The 24,549-nt window shown below is 41.2% G+C and overlaps 1 protein-coding gene across 1 annotated transcript in view; it reads right to left on the bottom strand.

Annotated features, from left to right (window-relative positions):
- The window catches only part of src (v-src avian sarcoma (Schmidt-Ruppin A-2) viral oncogene homolog), a 40,691-nt gene extending 17,870 nt beyond the window's left edge, over window positions 1–22,821 (bottom strand). The window contains 1 exon segment of the mRNA XM_032521224.1: window positions 22,406–22,821. The gene's annotated coding sequence lies outside the window, so the exon portion shown is untranslated.
- Window positions 22,822–24,549: the final 1,728 nt, after the last annotated feature.

Below are 24,549 nucleotides of genomic sequence, written 5' to 3'. Positions count from 1 at the left end.
GTGGAAAGCCCCTCTGTTAAGCAGAGGCGGGTCAGAGTGAATGAGAAGTGTCAGGCTGCTCAGCCTTTTGCTGACATCCGTCCAAGCTAACTGTTGCTATTTAGGAAGTCATGCAATCTGTTGGATCTGACATCGGAGCCCACTCTCATTCACAGGCAAACAGTCTAATCCTAAACAAGAGACAAGCTCCGGTACACAGGCTGGCAGGCGTGCTCCCAGTCAGAGCCATGCCGTGACATATGGTGGAAAATGTGTGACACAAAGAAGAGTACAGTTATCTAACCACACAAGGGGTATTAGTAAAGCTGTCACTGGCTCCTCTTGGTCATTTTTAATGCTTCCTCATTGACCCCCCATGTACAGTAAGTGCACATGTGAGCAGTAGGAGTTGGAATCACATGTTATCTGCACAATACAATACATGCTTCACAAAACTCTATACATATCTTGACACAGCAATTCTAAGATTATGAATATATTGCTAGACAACCCTATAATGACACACCTTGGTACATGCTATGATATAACTAGGAATACGAAATGCCCGTAAAAAGGTTGTAGTACATTAAAATTACACAACTATGGGAGCAGAATTTGGCCTTACAGGACAAAGACATGTTGGCATTTTGATATTTTGTCCCATCCCTAGTTAGCAGTGATGCTCAGAGATAAATATTAAAACGTGAAGCGGCAGGAGAAATGAAACGACAAGATAAGCGAGGGATGGGAACATAACGCGGGGGTTCATTTTGGGATGGCATCATGAATGGGCGAGATGGGGAGGAAGTGAAGACGGGTCAATAGGCCGGACAGTCGATATCCCCCCCCCCCCGGGCATGTCTGAGTAACACAACCACACACCACACACACACACACACACACAACAACACACACACACACACACACACACACACACACAACACACACCACACACACACACACACCCACACACACCACACACACACACACCACACACACACACACACACACACACACACACACACACACACCACACCACACACACACACACACACGTTGCATAGTTAATAAGCCATTAGAGGTTAAGCACAGCCGAGACGCCGCCTCTCTCATCTCCAGTTAGCTGTGGAAAAGATTTCCCCGTCCAACACAGATGACACTTTCACTTAAGGGATGTCGCCCTAATGATAGAACTCAGATGTTGCCTAAATGACACTTCCTGACACCCTGAATTTGCTTTTAGGACAGCAGCTGTGCATGTAACATGGCATCTTATGGCAGCCTTTTAACCTTTCCATTCCATTACTGTGCAATATTTACTTATTTAATATTAGTACTTAATCATTTCATTTCATCACTGTGCAATATTATTTATTAGTTGTTAACACTTATCTATGTTTACACAAATGTGTATTCAAAGCTAATTTACATATGTATGCAGTTGCTCTCCGGACTCAGGACTGTGCGTCAGCACCCCCCGCCCCTCTCTTTTTTTCTCTGCACTACCTACACTTTATATCTTTGACTTTATATTTTTGATTTTTGATATTTTATATTGTAATATTATATTCTTATATTGTTTGTGTCAACGCTGTAAAGGGATTGCTTTAATCTCGTTGCACAAGTACCGTGTACTTGTGTATAATGGCAATAAAGGCATTCTATTCTATTCTATGTGAACAAGTGGGGAGAAACAAAAGACTCATGTAAGCCACTCACAAATTCCAGGGTTAAATAGAATTTGGTTCATTGGCCAACAGCGTTCTAATACTGGGACCCAGACAAAGACAATGAAAACTCACAGGAAGGGAAGACCAAACAGAGCACTAAGAGTCTCGGACCTTGACTTCACACTCACTTTGCAACAGAGCCATCTTTTGTCGGCTCACAGCAGGCGCCATAAACAAGACACGGAATTGGCCGGCGGCTCGCGGGCTGCCAGATCTTAGCGTGTTTTAGCTCTAACAGCCAGCAGGAAATATGGAAATGAAGGAAGTCATGAAGGCAAACAATGTCGTGTCTCGCAGGAATCATGTTTGTGCGAGTATCATCAGTAGCTAAAAGTAACGAGAGCCTGATTCCGGCCTAATACAGCTGAGGTACTGTAACAAGCACCCGCTGTCTGGGGTAGTGTTAGTTGGGGGGGGGATTTGCTTAATTATGCATAAGATCTGACAATGAATTCCAAATCCTTCTAGTCTCCTGGGCTTTTGGTACATGGGAATAGTCTTTAAATATTGCTGCGGGGGTTGTTTTCCCCCCACAGGATGTTGCATGTCCCTGTTTTGCTTGCTTTTTTTCCATTTGGTATGAAAAGAAAACAATTACAAATCTCTCGCTGGTATCCTCTTATTGAAATAAAAGAAAGGAGGTGGTGTCGCTTCACTGATGAAGTCTTTGTCAGTGAAGGACCATGACACTGGTCCATTTCCCCCAACAACACAGGCTTTGTAATGAAGTCTACTGTGCTCTGACTGGCTCGTTGCCAACAAAAAAAAGAAAAAAGAATCCTTTCATCTTTTGGTAAGGATCAAAAAGTCATGCACATCAGAATTGAACAAATCTTGCTTCAGATGCTCTGTATGCAGACTTAATGAGAGATTTCCACTACAAAGCTGAAGCAAACACAAAGAAATACTGAGGAAGATGGTGCAACTCTGCTATGTGAAGTGGCATGTCACGACTTGTATGTTAGGATGACAGCTACAGTAGACCCCTCACTTCTACCTAACAGTGCTCATATATGGATGGAGCATGTACTGCCAGTACTGTTAAAGGTCACAATGAAACAATGAACAATAACCAATGAAACGGTTATCTTAACACTTAGTAGGAAAAACAAGTGCTCCTGTATAATGGCATGCTTTCACATAGTATGATGATGGATCACTCAGGGCTGGCACAATGGGATTAGTCTAAAAACCCTCTGCATTATCAGCCATGAGTTGAAAAAGAATAAAAAGGATTCTGCCCATCTTGTTTCATAATGTCCTTGGAATTATGGTTATTCATATGACATTAACAGGTCGTGTAGAGTGCGGATCAGGACGCATTTTTCTGTCCGAGCAGGAATTTAGATACTATACGTGTCAATTAGAATAGAATAGAAAGTCTTTATTGTCATTATACACAAGTGCGGCACCGGTGCAACGAGATTGAAGCAAAAGCTTTACAGTGTCAACACAAAATATAAGTACAGAAAAAGAAGAAGAAAAAAAAAGAGAGGGTAATGTGGTGCACAGTTCCTGATAGCAACTATATACATATATAAAATAGTAAAAAAGATAAAGGGTTTGCATATACATTATGCAAAATATATAGTTTGGTGTATCAAAAGTCCTGAGTATTAAATATTGCACAGTAATGAGATTAAGTGATTAAGTCTTAAATATTGCACTGTAATGAAATGGTTAATTGACGCTTTTATCCAAAGCAATTTACAATTGCCATACATGTCAAAGGTTGCACGTCTCCGGAGCGACTAGTCTTGCTCAGGGACACATTGGTTCAGTGGGAATCAAACCCACCACACCAAAGGCATGTGGCACATCCACTGCAACATCACCACCCTATGATGTTTATGTCCCAGCTCGATTCAAACCGGACCCAGTTAAAATCTCATTTTTTACCCCTCATACTAATGACACATGTACGTTTTGGGTGGAAAATTTGCTTTTATTAAGTAACTAGGAATCGGAAATGTCAACAGATGAGCGCATCGGCGCACACGGGGCAACAAGCGCACGTTAACACAGGTGCGCACAAGCGGCCCAATCATATAGGCAACTGAAATGAAATGAACATAGGTCATAGACCAAAAATGGCCCAAGCTAAAAGAACAAAATCCCCAAAAATACACACGAGAAGTTCTTAGGCCGTCCTCCTCTGCTCGATGGTCCAATAAGCTCCGGGTAGAGGAGTTGCTCACCTCTAAAAACTAAATAATAAGCCATTTTAAATTTAGCATGTTCAAGGTAGCCATCTTCTATTGTCCATATGTCTATTTTTTACCTTGCATTGATTGATGGTCATTTGAAATCGCATTGCATTTGCATTGATGGTCATTTGAAAACAAAGAGTTTACTTCCAGAGTGAGTCAGTTAGTCGGCGTAAAAGGTCGTGCAAGTCAATAAACCAAGTCAATAAATTCAATTAAGTCAATAAAATAATAATTAAAAAAAAGAATTGGACCTGTGTTTATCAACTTTATGAACACTTAGTACTTAGACTACTGTGATGTTGTCATGTCAACAAGGTTGTAATGTCAACTTTACAGCACTCTAACACTACTGGAAAATGTATATACAGTAGTGTTACTGTGAAATCTGAAAGGAAATACTTGGAGATTTCAGAGTTTTTATTTACAACGTACATGATTGGCCACGTCAGCGTGACGTGGGCTTGTGTTTCTCCAACGGTTAAGTCGGTTTCAACTTTTCGGAGTAGACCTGCTGCGTTTTTTTGAGCACACCCCCCGCCGCAGCCTAAAACGCACCACCCCCATTCAAAATGAATGGAAAGACCTGTGTTTCTGCCATAAAGATGACATCTTCATTGAAGACCTACATTTTAATAAGCGGGAATCAACATTTTAGTGAGCTGATGCGGTAGCTCTACCACGCTCCTGTTTAGAAGTTGTGTACTTCAGCAGACGGTGATTATTTGTTTTGTTCGTTCTATGTGTTTTATATGTGTTTTAATGTTTTATATCTTGTCCAGCACTTTGTACAGCTTTGTTTTTTGAAATGTGCTATAGAAATAAAAATGGAGTGGATTACGTTGCAGGCTCAGACACTGACTTGAGTGATGACCCAAGGTTGACCACTTAAAAAAGTAAAAAAAAAGAAGTACATTTTGAATTATAAAAGATAGATGATATGATCCTGAGTGAAACCGTTGTGCAAAACATGTGCAGGAGACAAATCAACATGTCTGAGTGAACAACAGGGGGCGGGCTACATGGAGATATCATCTTGTTTTTATTGCATTTGCATAAGGTGAGATCAAACGTTTAAATGTGTGTGTATTATTCACGTGTGTTGGAAACAATGAACAAGAATGGACAGTCTGAACTCTATTTGAAAAAAAAAAAATACATCACCATTCTTTTTGTTAGTTAAACAGGAGACTTCATCCCAAATTCAAAAATACATGTTTCCTCTTAATGGTGCTCTTTTAGAGATATCAGCTCCAGAGATGTCTGCCTTTGATAATAAATATATAATAATATATAATAAATTGCAACTCGATGGTGCTCAAGGCGCCAAATAAATACATTTGAATAAATTAACATCAATGTCTCTTTCCAGAAATCATAACCAGGTTACTCAATATAAATGGTAAGCCTGGTTATGAGCGGTTTCATGTAGGAACTATTTTCTTTCTATTGAACTACACCCGCCAACTGTATCACCGCGCAGAAGGAAGTATACTCGTGGATGAGAGATAACAGTAACGGTGCGGTTTTACTTCCAGTCTAGAGAAGCCTGGGAAGGGCGCCCGGATAGCTCAGTGGGTAGAGCGGGTGCCCATATAAAGAGGTTTCGACTCCGACCTGCGGCCCTTTGCTACATGTCATTCCCCTCTCTCTCCCCTATCATGTCTTCTGCTGTCCTATCAAAATAAAGGCTGAAAATGCCCCCAAAAATGTGTTGTCCTCCACGGTCAAAACTGAAAATGAACAATTTTTTGACTCTTTTTCATCGCTTTTTTGACGCATTTCAGATACTTTTTTTTTTTTAACCCTCACGTTGTCCTCGGAAATTTGAACCATTTTCAGCTTTTTCATCCCAAAAAAATGGGCCTTCGAAATAACCTAAAAAATGTCAACATTAGAAGAAAACATTTTAAAAAGCAACCAAAACATTGAAAAAGTGACAAAAATGTCGGAAAAAGCGCTAACTTTTTTTTCATGGTTGACGGGAAGACAACACAAGGGTTAATCACTTTTTGGCGTTTGTTTTCAACATTTTCTCCATTTTTGTAACACTACCATCAGTATACTGTTTTACACTATTTTCTTTTTCGAATTCATGGTCAAGAAACCTCATTTATATGAAGTTTTTGTCCCAAAAACTTTGGGGGAAATAAAAACACCTGAAATTCAATAAAGTAGGGAACTGATCCTTCGTTTAACTTATACGGAACCATCCATGTAATATTTGGACAATTTGGATGAAAGAATCCCAAGTTCCTGATGTAGAAACTTTTAAAACGGGGCAAATTTGACCCCAGGACAAAAGCGGGGTTAAAAATTATAAAATAAAGCCCGTGAAAACTGTAAATCACTACTGAATCAAAATACCATTTTCCTCTTATCCTCTTATGTGCAAAATAAGCATGTGACCCGTTTCAACTTCATCAAAGAATCACAAGCCAGAATCAAAGGAAGGATCATAAATCATAATGATAAATAGCCTTACAGGTAAAAAAATAATATGTCATTTTGTTTTGTTTTTTGCCTTGAACTGTGAGTAAAGAGGGGAAAACTGGGTATGGGTACTGGGTATGGGAAGTATGTGTGTGTCTACAGGTAATGTGTACAGTCTGTGCCTGTGTAGGCCAGTGATCCTGATGTCAGCCTGGTGGATGTATTCCTTCATCTCAATACTCTCTACAGTATATGTAATAACTACAGGGGGGGGGGGGGGGGGGGGGCTTTGGCTCCTGCGTCACCAGCGACCAATTGTAGCATAATCCAGCCCTGCTTGTTCTCTCCAGATTAACGACATCTATTCCCTAATCGTATTCGCCAAACACTGTGCTGACATTCCATCTGGGGGCCTGCAAACAGCACGGCCGCTGCAATGACAAGACAGGACAGACAGGTCAAACCACTAATGCTACTCCTGCTGCTAGGCCTCAACGCACGTCTCTGATCCTGTCTCAACAAATCCATCTGCTGTGGGAAAACTGTACACAACCTCCGCCGACGGTTTACAAGCCCTAGTCACACCGTTCGATGAAGTAACTCATTCTGTACCGAAACAGGTGGACTGGTTCCTGGTTGTGAACAAACATGGGTAACGGTTAAATGGCATCTTGTTTCTGTTCTCCTTCAACAAAACACAAATAGAGGAAATGGCTGCTTGGATGTGTTTGCACATCAGTGCTTCCCCTGCTAAGCAGTGTTTGCACAATAAAAAAAGAACACAATAAAAAGAAAGACTGAGCAGGTAGGGGAAAAATATGAGCAATTACAAAAGTCCTAAAATCTACAAATGAAACACTAAATTAAAGTGAGCATGGAATTAGAAAACAAAGCATGTGGGCTACAGGAAACAACAAAAGGCATACAGTCATTAACAAGAATATAGATCCAATGAGGATGTGTGAGTGGTTATGAGAGAGAACCAGAAAACCAGATCCAGACAGTTAAGTTTCAAAGACTGAAACCTGTGTATGGAAACCACAGTTCCATTTACTTCTCCCATTAGGTTGATCATTAAAAAAATGAGCTGAGATGACGTAACACAGCAGAGAGTATGTCCCAAATACCTCCTGGCACTGCAGCTCTTCTGGATTGGAAGTACACACTGCATCAAACTGAACCACTCAGAGCCAGGATGCGCCTCCGTGTTTGGAGGTCTGAAGGTAAACACACGCCCCCGTTGGCAGGACTTTGCTGATTCCTGGATAAAGTGTGTGTGTAACGATCCCTCCCCCCCCCCCCCCCCCCCCCCCCCCCCAGCCCCGTGCTCCAGTCACAGACAGACACAGGCACGGGGAGGTGGTGGAGTCAATATTTACCGCTCCACGCGCGCACACACAGCCCGTTGCCATGGAGGTGATTCCATGCATTCCACAAACCAACAAACGGCACAGATGTAGGATAGTTGCACACAGACTTTTCTGGGCCAGAACGCTGCATACCTATCTGATGAAGAAAAAGTCGCGATTAGAGATTATAGATATATATATATATATATATATATATATAGGCAAGTCCGTACATTGACATAATTTGGGAGAGAAAGAGTTTTACTCAATTAATTGTAGATAGATAGATAGATAGATACTTTATTCATCCCAAAGGAAATTTGTAAAAATTCTATGTATGTACTGTATTTCTTCTCACATTTTTGTCATCAATGCTCTGGCAATATTGTTATTTCTGACATTCATATGCCAATAAAAGCAATTTGTGAACTGTGAATTGGGGGGGGCGGCGGGGTTGACACAGAGAGAAAGTGACACAGAGAGAAAGAGCGATCACCTGGTTTCTTTCCGTTGTGATATTTCCGAGTCTACCGCATGAGGATTCCCATAAAAACATCATGTTTACCCATTTTCCCAACTTCTCAGGAGGCTGCTGTGCTTTGGCTCCTGTAATAGGATCAGAGGCTGGGAGCCCTTATCCCTTTCACTGGGTGCCCGCGTGTGTGCCTGCTATTCCCACCGCTGGGATTTGTGCTAAAAAAGCGACCTACAGTTTCCCTCAGTCAGATCACCTTTTGTTTGCCAAACGTCACGGCTTACCCGGCCTTTAAAATCATATGACATCTCTGGGCTCGGAGCGCTGAGCAGCTGGCCGCTCTATCTTAAACCCCGTGCTTACACAGGAATTTTTTTTCCTCCCCTTTTCCACTTCCAAACAACAAACACTGCTGGCACCAACTCTAGGTTCATGGGTTTTCGGTTATCCCTTGTTCCTAATCTGAGTATGACATACATGAAATTATTTTTGGGATTGAGGCTCAGTAAGAAAATATCTGGGCCATTTTAGATGAGGTGATGTCTTGGTTTTTGGACTCAAGGGAAAGACCTACTGAAACATAGTTCAGCATGTTATATGTATATATAGCTAACGGTAGGCTAATGTTACCTGCTGTCAAGTATAGAGTAAACTAGCGTCACAGTGCAGCCATGTTTCTGTTGCCTATAACGTCTGACTTGGAGCATCAGAGAGAAGCGCAGGCATTTAAGTTGCTATTCGGTCCGGTAGATACCGGCAGTTTAGGCACCGGTGCCATATTAGCATCAGGTTTTGGTCTCCAACCCTACAATCGTCTTGGTCGGTGCCAAGCGCTGGACAGAGCCACAGTGCCGCTTCAAACTATGTTTTGGTGGAACATGTGTACGTTCAAAAGATGTTTTAGTTGCCAACAGAAAACTCAGACACTGGACAGATAGTCTAGCTAGCGGTCTGGATTTACCCATCAGAGATGTGAGGACCAGGTAACCATGGTCCTCCGATTGGACAGATAGTCTAGCTAGCTGTCTGGATTTACCCTGCAGAGATCTGAGGACCAGGTAACCATTGTCCTCCGATTGGACAGATGGTCTAGCTAGCTGTCTGGATTTACCCTGCAGAGATCTGAGGACCAGGTAACCATTGTCCTCCGATTGGACAGATGGTCTAGCTAGCTGTCTGGATTTACCCTGCAGAGATCTGAGGACCAGGTAACCATAGTCCTCAGATTGGACAGATAGTCAGCTAGCTGTCTGGATTTACCCTGCAGAGATCTGAGGACCAGGTAACCATTGTCCTCCGATTGGACAGATGGTCTAGCTAGCTGTCTGGATTTACCCTGCAGAGATCTGAGGACCAGGTAACCATAGTCCTCAGATTGGACAGATAGTCTAGCTAGCTGTCTGGATTTACCCTGCAGAGATCTGAGGACCAGGTAACCATAGTCCTCAGATTGGACAGATAGTCTAGCTAGCTGTCTGGATTTACCCTGCAGAGATCTGAGGACCAGGTAACCATAGTCCTCAGATTGGACAGATAGTCTAGCTAGCTGTCTGGATTTACCCTGCAGAGATCTGAGGACCAGGTAACCATAGTCCTCAGAAATCCACCGGAGGTTAGAACGCCAACGAGGACCCAATGAGGGACAACCGACAGAATATCCGCCGGCAACGGAACCCCTGCAGTGAAACCTCGTCAATATAGACTACCTTCACACAGACCCAGGGTGCCTGTGTATTTATGCTAAGCTAACATGCTGTCACATTTTGTTATTGACAGATAGGAGAGTACTATTCTCATGTAACTATCAACGAGAGAGCATAGCCATTTCCCAAAATGCTTCTTTGGCAGAAAAGGAAGAGACATGGACTCTACATAGACCCCCCCCCCCCGAGTATAATTTGTTGTCTCCAGTAATTTCCTCCTTCTTTCCATCTTCTGCCTTCTTCAACTGGAACCAGCATGTCGTGTAGTGTGTACATGTAGCCTTATGGCTCCATCCACAACATTACGTCAAATCCCACATAGCAACACTTGAGCCCAATGGACGCCTGGGTAGCTCATCTGGTCCAATGTGTGCCAATCAGTCTTCATTGTGGGTTCAATTCCAAACTGGGGCCCTTTGCTGCATGTCATTCCCCCCCTCTCTCTTCCCTTTAATGTCTAAGCTGTCTATCAAATGTCAATATAATATCAAATAAAGGCCTAAAATGCCCAAATCCGCAAAGGCAGACGGGGTGTATATCAGCCAACCACAGGGAAATTAGAGACTTTTAGAAGAAATTATAATAACTTGAGCCCAACGCCACCCATTTTCACAGGCAGCAGCACCGTGATTAAATATGGAGAAGAAGCATCTAGACATGTCATACAACATTTTCCCCGCCTCAGTGACGACCAGACCAGACCAGACCAGTTGTATGACCCATATATCTGTACAGGGTAGGTCTAGTTGCACATGGTTGGTAGTGTGTGAGTACACACACACACACACACACACACACACACACACACACACACACACACACACCACACACACACACACACACACACACACACACACACACACACACACACACACACACACACACACACACACACACACACACACACACACACACACACACACACACACACACACACACACACACACACACACACACACACACACACACACACACACCACACACACACACACACACCGTTGCATAGTTAATAAGCCATTAGAGGTTAAGCACAGCCGAGACGCCGCCTCTCTCATCTCCAGTTAGCTGTGGAAAAGATTTCCCCGTCCAACACAGATGACACTTTCACTTAAGGGATGTCGCCCTAATGATAGAACTCAGATGTTGCCTACATGACACTTCCTGACACCCTGAATTTGCTTTTAGGACAGCAGCTGTGCATGTAACATGGCATCTTATGGCAGCCTTTTAACCTTTCCATTCCATTACTGTGCAATATTTACTTATTTAATATTAGTACTTAATCATTTCATTTCATCACTGTGCAATATTATTTATTAGTTGTTAACACTTATCTATGTTTACACAAATGTGTATTCAAAGCTAATTTACATATGTATGCAGTTGCTCTCCGGACTCAGGACTGTGCGTCAGCACCCCCCGCCCCTCTCTTTTTTTCTCTGCACTACCTACACTTTATATCTTTGACTTTATATTTTTGATTTTTGATATTTTATATTGTAATATTATATTCTTATATTGTTTGTGTCAACGCTGTAAAGGGATTGCTTTAATCTCGTTGCACAAGTACCGTGTACTTGTGTATAATGGCAATAAAGGCATTCTATTCTATTCTATGTGAACAAGTGGGGAGAAACAAAAGACTCATGTAAGCCACTCACAAATTCCAGGGTTAAATAGAATTTGGTTCATTGGCCAACAGCGTTCTAATACTGGGACCCAGACAAAGACAATTTGTCAATCGTGTCCAGCATTGAAACCTTCACACCATGCTCCCTTGGAATGTTGCCCTCCTGACGAAAACATGGCCTACTTACTACACAAAAAGTAGTCCCCTGATTTAACTGAGACCTTTGACTAACCTTCCTAGACTGGGTGTGACAGGTGTGGCTTAGACAAGACAGACGGAGGACATTACTGTAATGTCCCCTTATGTTTGTTGCAACACTATATTAGAATTCCAGCAGATTAACCAATAGTTACCATTGCATAATTCAATATTTCACAGTAGAGCTGCAAATATCAATCAATCAATCAATTACTACAACTATTAAATGAATCGCACACTTTTGGTAACCGATGAATCGGTTTGGAGTAGAAACTGATCCCAGCTTGTTAACTGTGAATATTTTCTAGTTTCTATACTCCTCTCGCCAAGTAAACTGAATATCTTGGAGTTGTGGACAAAAGAAGACTTTTGAGGACTTTGGGAAACACTGATCCACGTTTTTCACATTTCATTTTCTGACATTTTAGAGACCAAAATCCATTGATCCAGAACACAATCAACAGATTAATCGAGTTCGCCCTAGTGTCCAGTTCCGTGTTTAGAAGGGGGAGAAAGCATGATGCCTGTTTGACAGCCCACGGTCTCTCAGCTGTCCCCTTATCCCTGGTAAAGAATACAGACACACATCCAATGTCTCTCCTCGTAGAACACTAAGAGATCTGAGGCATCTGTGGCATGCACAGTGTACCGTGACTGCGCTGCAGGCACGCCCGGGTGTTCACTGTGTTGTGTTGATTGAGTGAGTGAGAAGCTGCGTAGTGTTCCTCTGTGGCGCATTGAACGCACAAATGTGGTACTGCTACTGGATCGGTGAAATCTGCTCTCCTGCTTCACCTCTGTCCTCTCTCTGTAAATATGGCCATTAAACGGCGACTGGTGAGCTGTGGTCATGTGATCAAACAAGAAGCCGAGAAGAGAAAGCGAGAGAGAGAGGGGGGAGCGAGATGGAGGAGAAGAAAAAGATAATCCTCCAGGGCTTTGGTTACCCCCACTCAGTCTACCGCCCCTTCTCTTGCACTCTCAGACAGACATTCTCCAATCCTTTCAGGAGATTTCCAATAAAAGGATATTAATTCCTTTGATGTGTCAGCCATAAGGCTACATTTACACACTACGTTTTGGTACAAAATATGAATATCTTTTGCGGTTTTCACGTCCACATTCCTCAAGAGTTTCTGAGCCTCTGAAACAGAGACATTTAACTCGGCTGCCCCCGTTTTGGTTTGAAAACTCCGGCGTTGCTTTGAAGTCTGGACCAAGGGGGTCAGCCTCTCCTCTCTAAGCGAAGCTCCTATGGCGCCATTTGGATGCCAACAAGCCATCACCCGGCATTAGTATCCCATTGACTTCCATTCATTTTGGCGTCACTTTGACAGCGAATAACTTTACATCTGAAGCGTTTAAAGACTTTATTTGTCCGTTGTTTATTTTTAAAGAAACTTGACAATGTATAAAAGGCTCCGTTACCTAGTATCTCACGTTATGGCTCCATAGCAGACGTTTTTGTAAAAATAGACTAACGATTGTGTCATAACCACGCGACTTACTGTCGCACAGTAAAGGAATCACCGTATAGACTAGGAGAAGCTCGCAGACAGTTTGGACTTCCATCAGCTGTTTAGGCTTGATCACTAATGTTAACTCACATGTTAGTTAGCAGTAATTAGCCTGCCTACAGATACAGTATTAGGGGACCACTAAGGTCTATATAAAAGAGACTTCAGATACAGTATTAGGGGACCACTAAGGTCTATATAAAAGAGACTTCAGATACAGTATTAGGGACCACTAAGGTCTATATAAAAGAGACTTCAGATACAGTATTAGGGACCACTAAGGTCTATATAAAAGAGACTTCAGATACAGTATTAGGGACCACTAAGGTCTATATAAAACAGACTTCAGATACAGTGTTAGGGACCACTAAGGTCTATATAAAAGAGACTTCAGATACAGTATTAGGGACCACTAAGGTCTATATAAAAGAGACTTCAGATACAGTATTAGGGACCACTAAGGTCTATATAAAAGAGACTTCAGATACAGTATTAGGGACCACTAAGGTCTATATAAAAGAGACTTCAGATACAGTAATAGGGACCACTAAGGTCTATATAAAACAGACTTCAGATACAGTATTAGGGGACCACTAAGGTCTATATAAAAGATACTTCAGATACAGTATTAGGGACCACTAAGGTCTATATAAAAGAGACTTCAGATACAGTATTAGGGGACCACTAAGGTCTATATAAAAGAGACTTCAGATACAGTATTAGGGGACCACTAAGGCTTATATATTCAACTTAGGGGGGAAGTATACTTATATCCCTTGTATATTAAGGAAGAACATTTATTTATTTACAATACATTATTAAATTTACAAAGAAAATTGGTATCTTTACAGGTTGGATTTTACTATTTGTTTTAATTAATTAATTAATATTCCAAAAGACGTTTTTTTTTTATTCTTTTTTTTAATCAACTTTAGCGTGGGTGTGTAAACTTATGCAAGCCACTGTATGCATGCATGTATGTATGTATGTATGTATGTATGTATGTATGTATGTATGTATGCATGTATGTATACATAACCATGTAAACATGTTCAAATATGAGAAACTGAGCCGGGTGCATGAGAGTCCATGTGCACTGAAACCTTCCCAGGTTTGTTGCAGCAGTGCAAGTGAGCCCAGTCATGGTTGAGGAATGCACAGTGGAGAAAGAAGGCGAGTCGTAACTCCTCTCTGCTCACACAGCCTAAAGCAGGAATGTACTCGGAGCAGGTAGAGACAGCGGCAGATTCCCGGGCTGCCCCCGAGCCACACGCGCCACCCAGCCCAACACATTCCCCGTAGCGTCCGTCAGGGAGAGCAGCAACGAGGAGCCACGTTGGAAGAACAAGAATGTGAGAAGGTTGCAACACACTGTGGACGTTCATCCTGAGTTCGGCCTGCATAATATATATATTTTTAGTTTTTTTGTCATCGCAATATCAACTGCCGCAATGAATGCATCGCAAACGGCTGCGACATATCGTGAAATACACTATTTTGTTAGTTAAAAGAGTAGAAAACTGCACTTTAGAATAGAACTCTATGTTCAAAAAAAGCACGTTGGAAAGGATTTTCCTTCATTCATTTTAAATTCAACCACCAGTTTGTTGAATTTGAGCAGAATACTGAAAGGCAGAACTGAGTACACTTTAATATCTGTTGACTTATCGCAAGTCACATTGTTACTGGGACATTAAATGACACAGTATTTTTGCGTATGGCATATTTTCCTCATATGGTGCAGCCTTACTCTACACCAGATTGTGCAGAAACATAAATAAAAAGCTGAGGGTGTCATGCGCTGTGGCTGATCATCAGCTAAGGCTAGCATTTCTGTGTCTCCAAGAGCCACTCTATTATTAATATTTAAAGATTATATGGTGTATAAACAAGGACACGTTTCACTGGCAAAACAGAAAAACAGGAATTTGTACAAATCCTACAAAACACGTTAGGAGCAAGGGAACAACACAACCTGCGTGCAACAATGCAGATGCATGTGAAGTATGAATAAAGCATGCTGTATCGACATTTCTATAGCTGCTTTGGCTGAATTCAAACTGAAAAAACAAGACAGTAAAAAGACGCCGGCCTTGCTTCCTCGGAGATAGACAAATAGGAGCAGCAGAAAAAAAAACAAAAAACAGCAGGGTTTTTGGCATTAAAATTTTAAAATGTGCCCATGTCACGCTTCATCATCAAAAACATAACTGCTCCCAGCCATGACATTTCCATAACAGATTGGAGGGCGAGCCCCCCCCACCCAACACTGGAGTCATTTCCTCCATTGCTTTTTAAACCACCCCTTTGTTCAGAAGAGTTCTTTGTTCTCATTTCAATATTCAAATGCGACTCGGCGCGGTGGTGAAGCGCTGAACGAAGTAGAGAGCAGAGAGTTGGTGGCATGGTTGGAGCTTCTAAGATACAGCATGGTGCGTTCACTAACCCCCCCCCCCCACCCTGCTGAGAAAGAGGAAGATGGCCCCGCTCTGTATCTGATCCAGACTCAAAGCAGATGTGAGAGCAGAGAGGAAACAGGTCCTGTACCTGTCACATTTAATAGAGATCAGTTCCAACACAAAAAAGACACCACAGAGAGGTGGTTATGAAATATATAATTACACAGCTCTTTACACGTCGAGAACAAACATGTGTTGCTGCTTGTTGTCCAGCGATTAACAGCTACAAATCGGGTGCAAGGGCATGCTGGTGTGCTCACCTGGTTGAGAGTGTAACGGCTCAGTCCTTACTTTAAGGACTTAACCCTCGTGTTGTCTTCCTGTCAAAATTTAAAATCAACATGTTTTTAACTTTTTCTTACGTTTTTGTCCCTTTTTTCAACACTTTTTTTCCCCCAATGTTTGTAACTTTTTTGACGTTTTCAACACTACGTAACACTAACTTATTAACTTTAGTTTTACAGTTATTTTGGGAATTTACGGTCAATAAACCTCATTTATAGGAAATTATACCTAATGTTTGAGTAATGCAGAAATTAGGAATTATTTCGACTAAAATTAAAGGAACGGATGTTTATGGATAATCACAGACCGGAATGTGTCAACTTTTATTCAATACTCAATACCCTAATACCATATCTTAAGTCTCTTTTTTATAGACCTTAGTGGTCCCTAATACTGTATCTGAAGTCTTTTTTATATGGACCTTAGTGGTCCCTAATACTGTATCTGAAGTCTCTTTATATAGACCTTAGTGGTCCCTAATACTGTATCTGAAGTCTCTTTATATAGACCTTAGTGGTCCCTAATACTGTATCTGAAGTCTTTTTTATATGGACCTTAGTGGTCCCTAATACTGTATCTGAAGTCTCTTTCTATAGACCTTAGTGGTCCCTAATACTGTATCTGAAATCTTTTATATAGACCTTAGTGGTCCCCCAATACTGTATCTGAAGTCTCTTTATATAGACCTTAGTGGTCCCTAATACTGTATCTGAAGTCTTTTATATAGACCTTAGTGGTCCCCTAATACTGTATCTGAAGTCTTTTTTATATGGACCTTAGTGGTCCCCTAATACTGTATCTGAAGTCTCTTTTCTATAGACCTTAGTGGTCCCTAATACTGTATCTGAAGTCTCTTTTATATGGACCTTAGTGGTCCCCTAATACTGTATCTGAAGTCTCTTTTCTATAGACCTTAGTGGTCCCTAATACTGTATCTGAAGTCTCTTTTATATAGACCTTAGTGGTCCCCTAATACTGTATCTGAAGTCTCTTTTATATAGACCTTAGTGGTCCCCTAATACTGTATCTGAAGTCTCTTTTATATAGACCTTAGTGGTCCCCTAATACTGTATCTGAAGTCTCTTTTATATAGACCTTAGTGGTCCCCTAATATTGTATCTATCACCATTCCTAGCCACGGGGGGGGGGCATAGGCAGGCTGGGGGAATGCATATTGATGTTAAAAAAACTCATAAAGTGACATTTTCATGCCATGAAACCTTTAATCCTCCATATCCTCCTTGGCTATTAGCAACTGCGTGGGGGAGGGGTGGGGGCACGTGCAAGATCATGGAAGGCTTGTATCATGAGAACGCGCTGACAGTATTGTTGTCATGACTTAGAATTCCTAATGGGGGCGACAGAAACTACACACTATTGCTTTGAAGGCAAAATAGCAGAAAAATTATCTTTAAAAAAAAAATGAAAAAATCTGATATATGTGGAGAATGCACATATTCTGCACACTAACGAATGCAGGATTTTTGCTCATAAAACAGGATACGGGCTATAACAATGAATTTCAAAGTGAGAAATCACTGAGTCATTGGTATCGTTTAGCAACCTCCCACAGATATATTATGGGCATTCTGTGATATGAGAGAGAGACAAACATGATTAATTGCATCTTGCACCCTTATTCTACCAGTTCTTGTCTTGTTTCTTGTATAAAACATCAGAAAATAGTGAAAATGCCAGATTTATGTCTTTTCAAATAGCTCGTTTTTTTCCAAACAGTCTGAAACCCAACGATGTTCAGTTTCCTATCCCATAAAGACAGAGAAAGAAGAAAATTGCTACAGTTGAGAAACTGTAACTAGGTAATGTTTATCACTTTTGCCTAAAAAAAACATCACAAACACTCAATTATATGAATTTTTGGTCGATCATCAAATCATTTTAACAAATAATAATTTCAGCTCTAATCAAGTTAATTGTGTAGTGAGACATCCATGCACAAGCACAGTAACTGAGGCTCTGATTCTGCTTTTCAATGCGTCATGTGACTCACATTGTGTACCCCATCCTATAACATAGGCTAAATTTTAAATGGGAAATTCCACACAAATATGTTCCTGTTATGTGATTTTGGTCAGATGATCCGACCGGGGCAGAGGTAGAGTCTGACAGGGTTGATGCTCTCCGCAAGAACACGATCTGCATTAAAAAAAAACTCCCATGTCAACATATACTGCAGTGATTCTCAGAGGATAGAGAGCCTCACGTTTTTAAGAGAGGGGGGGAGGGGGGGTTCAGCATGTGCTCTTCTTCCCAGCATCTCATCATCCTGACCAGGCTCGCACAGCTGCGTCCACACAAAGCCACACATAGAGGCATCTTTCTAGATGCCAGGGACGCTTTTCCTGTCCCCAGAACCGTGCACGGAGCGATGGGAACGAGGGAGTGAGAGTGATCGCTTTTCCACAGAGGCAACAGTGGGGGGATTGAGTGGAGATGCGTGGCCTGTGTCACTCTGGCCCGTTCCCAGAGCAGAGGGGACAGGAAGTGGCAAGGGATCCTGGGAGCATACAAGCCCTCCTCTGTTTGTCTGTATCAAACCACTATCACATACTTCATTCAAATTGCCAGGCGAGCACAGGCCCCTCTGACAGCCAGCTCTGAGGGACATGTCCTCGTCCTCATCATTCAACTGCCTTCACTGGGTGCAATGGACCGGCTTTGGGACTTCCCAGTGTAATACATCACTAATTCAGGCAGTAATAGAAGACAGCGTGGGCTACAAAGTACAATAGACATGGAAGTGAAGTCTTTAGGTTAATGGCTGACAGAGTGTACACTATGTTGATAATCGATTACTCGGTTTGAGTCATTTTTTTATGAAAAGGAAAGTTAAAAATTCTCTGAATGCAGCTTTTTAAAAATGTAAATTATTATTTTCCTTCTCTCCTCTGGGAGAAAAATTAAAGTCTTTGAGTTGAGGATTAAAAAAAAGGGCCCATTTGGGGGGACGTGTTTTGGGTTTTTGGGAAAAAAAATTTTGGGACATTTTTTAGCCTTTGGGAAATCATTAGTTTTAATAGTTACTTGAAGTTCCCATTTTTAAACAAAGAAAACAAGACTGCCCACAAAGTAGGCCATAAAACACATAAAGTTTTAACCACAGAGAAGAAGAGAGAAAACGAAAGGCCGGACATTTGGGGGGGGATGTGGGGACAGGGGGGGGGAAAAAAGGGTGGGGTTGGGCGGGGGGTTGGGGCGGGGCACCAGAAATTCCCATGTAAAAGCGCATCCCCTTTCCAAAAGGGCCCCCGGGAAATAATTAGAAACAAATTTGGGGCCCAGAGCAACAGAAGTTATTTATCTGGCATAAAAAATTTAAAAAGGGGTTTTTGGGCAGTGGGAAAAAGTAACCCTAAATCTCATGCCCCCTTTGTGATACAACCCCCCCCCCTTCCCCCCTTGGGAAGAAAATCCAAATTCTTTGGGCCCAAGCTCCCAGGGGGCACGCTGGCAAAAATTTAAGTTTTTTTGCTTGTTAAGTACTCCAAAGAAAAAAGGGGGAATAATGGGGTTGTTTCAAAAAGAAGAGAAAAAACAAAAGGGGACTGCTTAGAGCGACTCAGGTACAGCCCTCCCCATTTTTTTTTTTTTTTTGGGTTATTTTCCCTTGGGTCGAAAGCTAGATCCTCTTTATAGTATCCCCAAAAAATTCCCAATTTTTCCCCCAGTCCCAAAATGCCAATTTACCTCATCCAAACAGGGGAAAAGGGGGCCCAAAAAAACCCTCACTAGAAAAAATGAGGGAAATTTCAGCAATCCGTTCAATCCCTCAGTTCCCTTCAGTGCGGGGCAAATACAACATCACTAAAAAACCCCCTTGGCCGAGATCTTGGGAAAACTCTTTTAGCCCCCTTTAAAAGTTTCCATTAAATATTTGAAAGGTGAAAAAAAAGGAAAATTGGGAAAGGGGAAAGCGACGTGTTTAAAGCCCCGCTCCCCGGGCCGGGGTAGCCGCGGAAAAAAAGCGCTTCTTTACCCCGGGCCCGTGTAGCCCCGCAGACAGACCATTCCAGTTAAGGGGGAACCCCAAGGAGCCAGTCCTAAGCCCTGTTGCCAATTTCAGGAATTTAAAACCCCAAAGCAATTTCCCCCAAATCACATGCAGCTGACATAAAAACAGGGTTTCCCGGGAGCTTCATGGGATCCCAAAGGGGCTTGGTCCCCTTGTGGAGCCTGAAATCAGCATTAGAAAGTACAAGGAGGTCTCGACCCCGAGAAACCTTCCACTCATGGGGCGAAACGGGTTTGTAGAATGCAGCTAATAGCCGGGGGGGAACCGAAAGTATTTGTTTTGTGAATTTGCAGAAGATGATGATAAAAAGCAGCAAGCAAAAAAGGGGATCAGACCCCGGGGGGTTTATACGCAACAGGGGTTTTATCCCCCGAATCATTGCCGTCCGGCCCCCTACACAATTAGGGTATTTAATCCTTGGGTTAAAATGTTTGCCAGCCCCGCTCCAAAAAATCCTAATTCCTTTAGGAAAAACAAACCCCCAAGGGAAATTTTGGAGGATTAGTCTAAAGCACTACCCAAATAAAAAGCAGTGGGAATTTTTTCTTTTATGTAAAAAAAAAAAAAATATATTTATATACACTAAAAAAAAAAAATTTAATTCTTCCCGAAAAATTTTACTGTGACAATAAAGTTCCTTGAGTAAACAATAAGAAATAAAAGATTAAAACAGTATTTTTCCATAAAAAAGGGAAAAAGTAAAGTAATACTTTTATTTTTTGTATGTACCCTTAAAAATATAATAATATTATATAATATATATATTATTATATAATATATTTTCAATAAATATATATAAGAGATATAGTATAGAAGATTTTAGAGACAGACAACAAGTGGAAACCACGCACCACAATTTTGGTTTTAGGCAGATCAAAAAATTGCGACAACACACGCAATAGGGGCACAGAGGGGCCAAAAAAAGCGTGGTGTGTTGTGGTGGTGTCCACGTCATGAGGACAAATGTGTCAACATAACCCGGTGAAAAGTTGCCAGGATCATTTTGTAGATACAGACGCAGACAAGTGAGCAGATCTGAGCGGTGACATTGGGGATAAAAATAATAATCAATTCTCAACTTAAAAATCTATCTTTGTTTGAGTAATCTGATATGTATTCATACAAATCACTTTATGAATATATGCCTTTTCAATGACATGTCATATTAGTTAATTGAAGTCAAAAGTCCTTTAACTTTTGGGAGGTCAATTCTTGATGTAAAACATTATTATGCTGCATTTAATAAATATACATACTGAAATATATATATAAATATATATAACCACACACACACACACACTGTCTATTTGAGGGTTGCTTCTTGGTTGTACAACTGACAGCAGAAGTTCTCTGAGAATATATTTTATATCCAAGCTAAACTGGTATAGTAAATTAAATAGAATCTTAAATAGATTTTTGGAAACGTATCCTAACCAGGACATTGTGAATCAAATCGATTTGGGAAATCATTGGCGGTTACTGTGCGCTGATCCTGGATCAGCAGTCAGAGGGACTGACGTGTACAGTACACACATGTCCCAATGTTAGGACACAAACAATATGGAAGGCTACTGGGTGCATCTATATGTTAAAGGGCATCAATTACACACTAAACTAGTCCTTTCTATTATTAGTCGCCACCACATTAGAGTCAATATTTGGGCCTTTGAGTCATGTTGAGTGGGAGAGACTAATCCTAAGCATGTGACAGCCGTGTCTTCAAAGTGTGTGGGATCCTGGGGAAGGAAAATCAGTGGCGTTCTGGGTGAACAAGCAGAGGCAAATTATTGCAAGCAAGTCCTGTTCCAAAGACCCACAGCTGTATATCTTATTCATCCGCTCTGATCTCCTCGCTCACACATAAAAGTACAGCAGGTAGCCCATAAAAACTCTCACTTCTGAGCCCCTCCAGCTGCCAGGTTTCAGATTGTCAAGAGGCTTCCACGCAGGGAGCATTTCCCTTCAAATGTGAGCACGCACCCCTGTGTGATTAGACACTATACAGTGGCTGTATAGTGCAGCATGTGGCTTAAATCAAAGGCTCTAATAAAAACTACATTTCTTTAAAAAAAAAGCTCTGATGAGTCACTGTAAGTCCCTGCTGCTGGTAGCCTATAATTTTGGATGTGAGAAAAGGACAGTGTGAAATCAATCTACTGACTCACTATAGTGTGAAATCAATGCACTGATTTGCAATGCAAGATTAGATTAGATTGATTTGAACTGATGATCATTTAATGATAATTTAAGTCACGGAGGTGTCAAATTTGAGTAAGGTTTCCATCTCCAAACAGCAGTCATCTGCAGATGTTGAGATCCAACCTCTCGTTCATGTCTGTGGTAATCCCCCCCCCCCCTGTGTGTGCGTGCGTCCTGCCGGTCAGTGCTGAAGTTTGAGGCTACTCACCCAGACGCGCAGGCTACCGGAGATTCGGCGTCGTCGCTCTTCTGCCGATCAAACACGCTGCTGTCGCATTAAACCATTAATGAAGGGAGTAGAGAGACCGGAAAAAAGAAAAACGGGGGGGGGGGGGGGGGCTGTTGTCTTGTGGCGGCGGAGACAGTCGGTGCCCGAACAAGCGGCAGGGAGGCGATGAGGAATCCCATTCAACTGGAGGGGCGGCCCGGTGAGCTCATGACGGGGTAGGACTCCGAGGCAGAAGAAAACATCTTTCATTCACGTAAAAATTAATGACATTAAAGTTATAAAAAATAAAAAGCAGGATGCCTGGTCGGCCTTAATTACACAAGTACAGCTAGCTTTCCCCCGACAGACAGCGCGTGGAGGAGGAAGGAACACCAAATCTCGACAAAAACACTGGGAGGTGATATTAGAGGCAGCCAGGGGGGCGGGGACTACGGCCTATTGGCCGGCTCTGATTGGCGGGATTCTTTTACGCACAATCGAGCCCTGTTTCTGGTGAATGGCGTTTCACTTATTTTTTTTTTTAAACCGGACAAGAATCATCTTTTTTTAATGTTTTTTTATGTTTTATTTTTGCATTAAATTCTGGAAAATGATATGGTTTCTAAGACTACACATACAATCCCACCTGGATGGAAGCATAATATGACATATTTTGAATGTAATGATAGAAATGGATGCAATGATGTTAATCTTTTTATTTTATTAGGGAAGTTTCGTATCCATCAATCAAAGTTTTCAAATTCAAATCCTTGCTTTAAACTATACCAAATTGAAATTGACACACATTTTGAGTCTCTTAAATTAGTAACAAATATGAAACTATATCTAATATGTACTCCAATGTTTTTAATTAAGAACATCCGTTTTCAATATCATTAACGAGGTTGGTACATTTGTCACATTTCTATTTCTTTTATATTTCTTTTGATTATTATTTATTATTATTTAATGTTTTGTTACCAGATCTTATATCTTATAGTGGCAATGTCTTTCTTTATGACTTTATGTTTAGAGCTGTGATGTCTGAATGTTTGTAATTTTATTTGTAAATAACAATTATTATTATATATATTATTTTCTTTATACCTAGATTTCAGTCAACTTCACATCCTGTTTAGTATTGAAAGTCCAAGCTTATGTTTTATATAGCTTATGTTTTAGCTTATGTAGCATATCAAAAAGTGTAAAATGGAACTTATAGTGCCCACAGCCATGCTGTATGCTAATTAAGATCATTTGAGCACGAGACAGTACTAAATAACCATATTTTCTATCCTTTGGTGGTAAAACTCCATTCATATATAATAAGCTTCCTTGTATTTTTGTGACACAATGCTGCCACCTTCTGTTCAATTGTCTGTAAGGGCCAACACATTCAGTATTTTTTTTCATGTAAAGTATTCAAAGAGATGCGTAGTAGAAGTATTAGTAGTAGTATTGTGCCTACTGTTTTCTGCGGTATCGCTTTTTGCAATTATGCAAACACATCTATTTCTTACATGGGATTATTGTGCTTGCACAAGCCCTGCAGATTGTGTAGTATTGTTGTTGTAGGAGATATTTTACCTGCATTGGGAATTCAATTGGGAAGTAGAAACACAGAAGTATGCCCCCCCCCCCTTGTCCTTCCAGTTAAAGCTACTTCCCTCAGGCCGCCGGTACTCCATGCCCTGACGCAGGTCCTGTAGACTCAGAAACTCTTTTATCCCGACTTCCATTTCCATTTCCAACAATTTGCCAGAACTGTTTTAAATGTATCTATTTATTCTGGTTTTATAGATACTATGGGCATTTCATGTTTTGCTAGAATTTTTCCAGCAAAACCTTGCTTGGGGACTATAAAGTTACCTCGATCCTTTGATAAGACACGTAGTAAGAGCACACAGTATTCTCCGTAATAGGACACTTATGTAACGTGAATACTTATAATGTTTGTATGTACTTTTAATGTACCTGTATTCCATGACATGATTATGATTTGTCTGTAAAGGCTGAATGCACTGTTTGGTACAAGACCCTCACATGTACAAATTTACTGTGGGGTACTCCTTAATAATCTGTGTAAAAAGAATCTCTAAAAGTACTATGTTTGCCTTTGAAATATTGCAGATTAAAGTCAATAG

Source organism: Etheostoma spectabile, chromosome 7, assembly GCF_008692095.1.
Source record: "Etheostoma spectabile isolate EspeVRDwgs_2016 chromosome 7, UIUC_Espe_1.0, whole genome shotgun sequence".
NCBI lineage: Eukaryota > Metazoa > Chordata > Actinopteri > Perciformes > Percidae > Etheostoma > Etheostoma spectabile.
The sequence above is the reverse complement of the archived record's forward strand: the minus strand, read 5'-3'. Positions and strand labels throughout refer to the sequence as shown.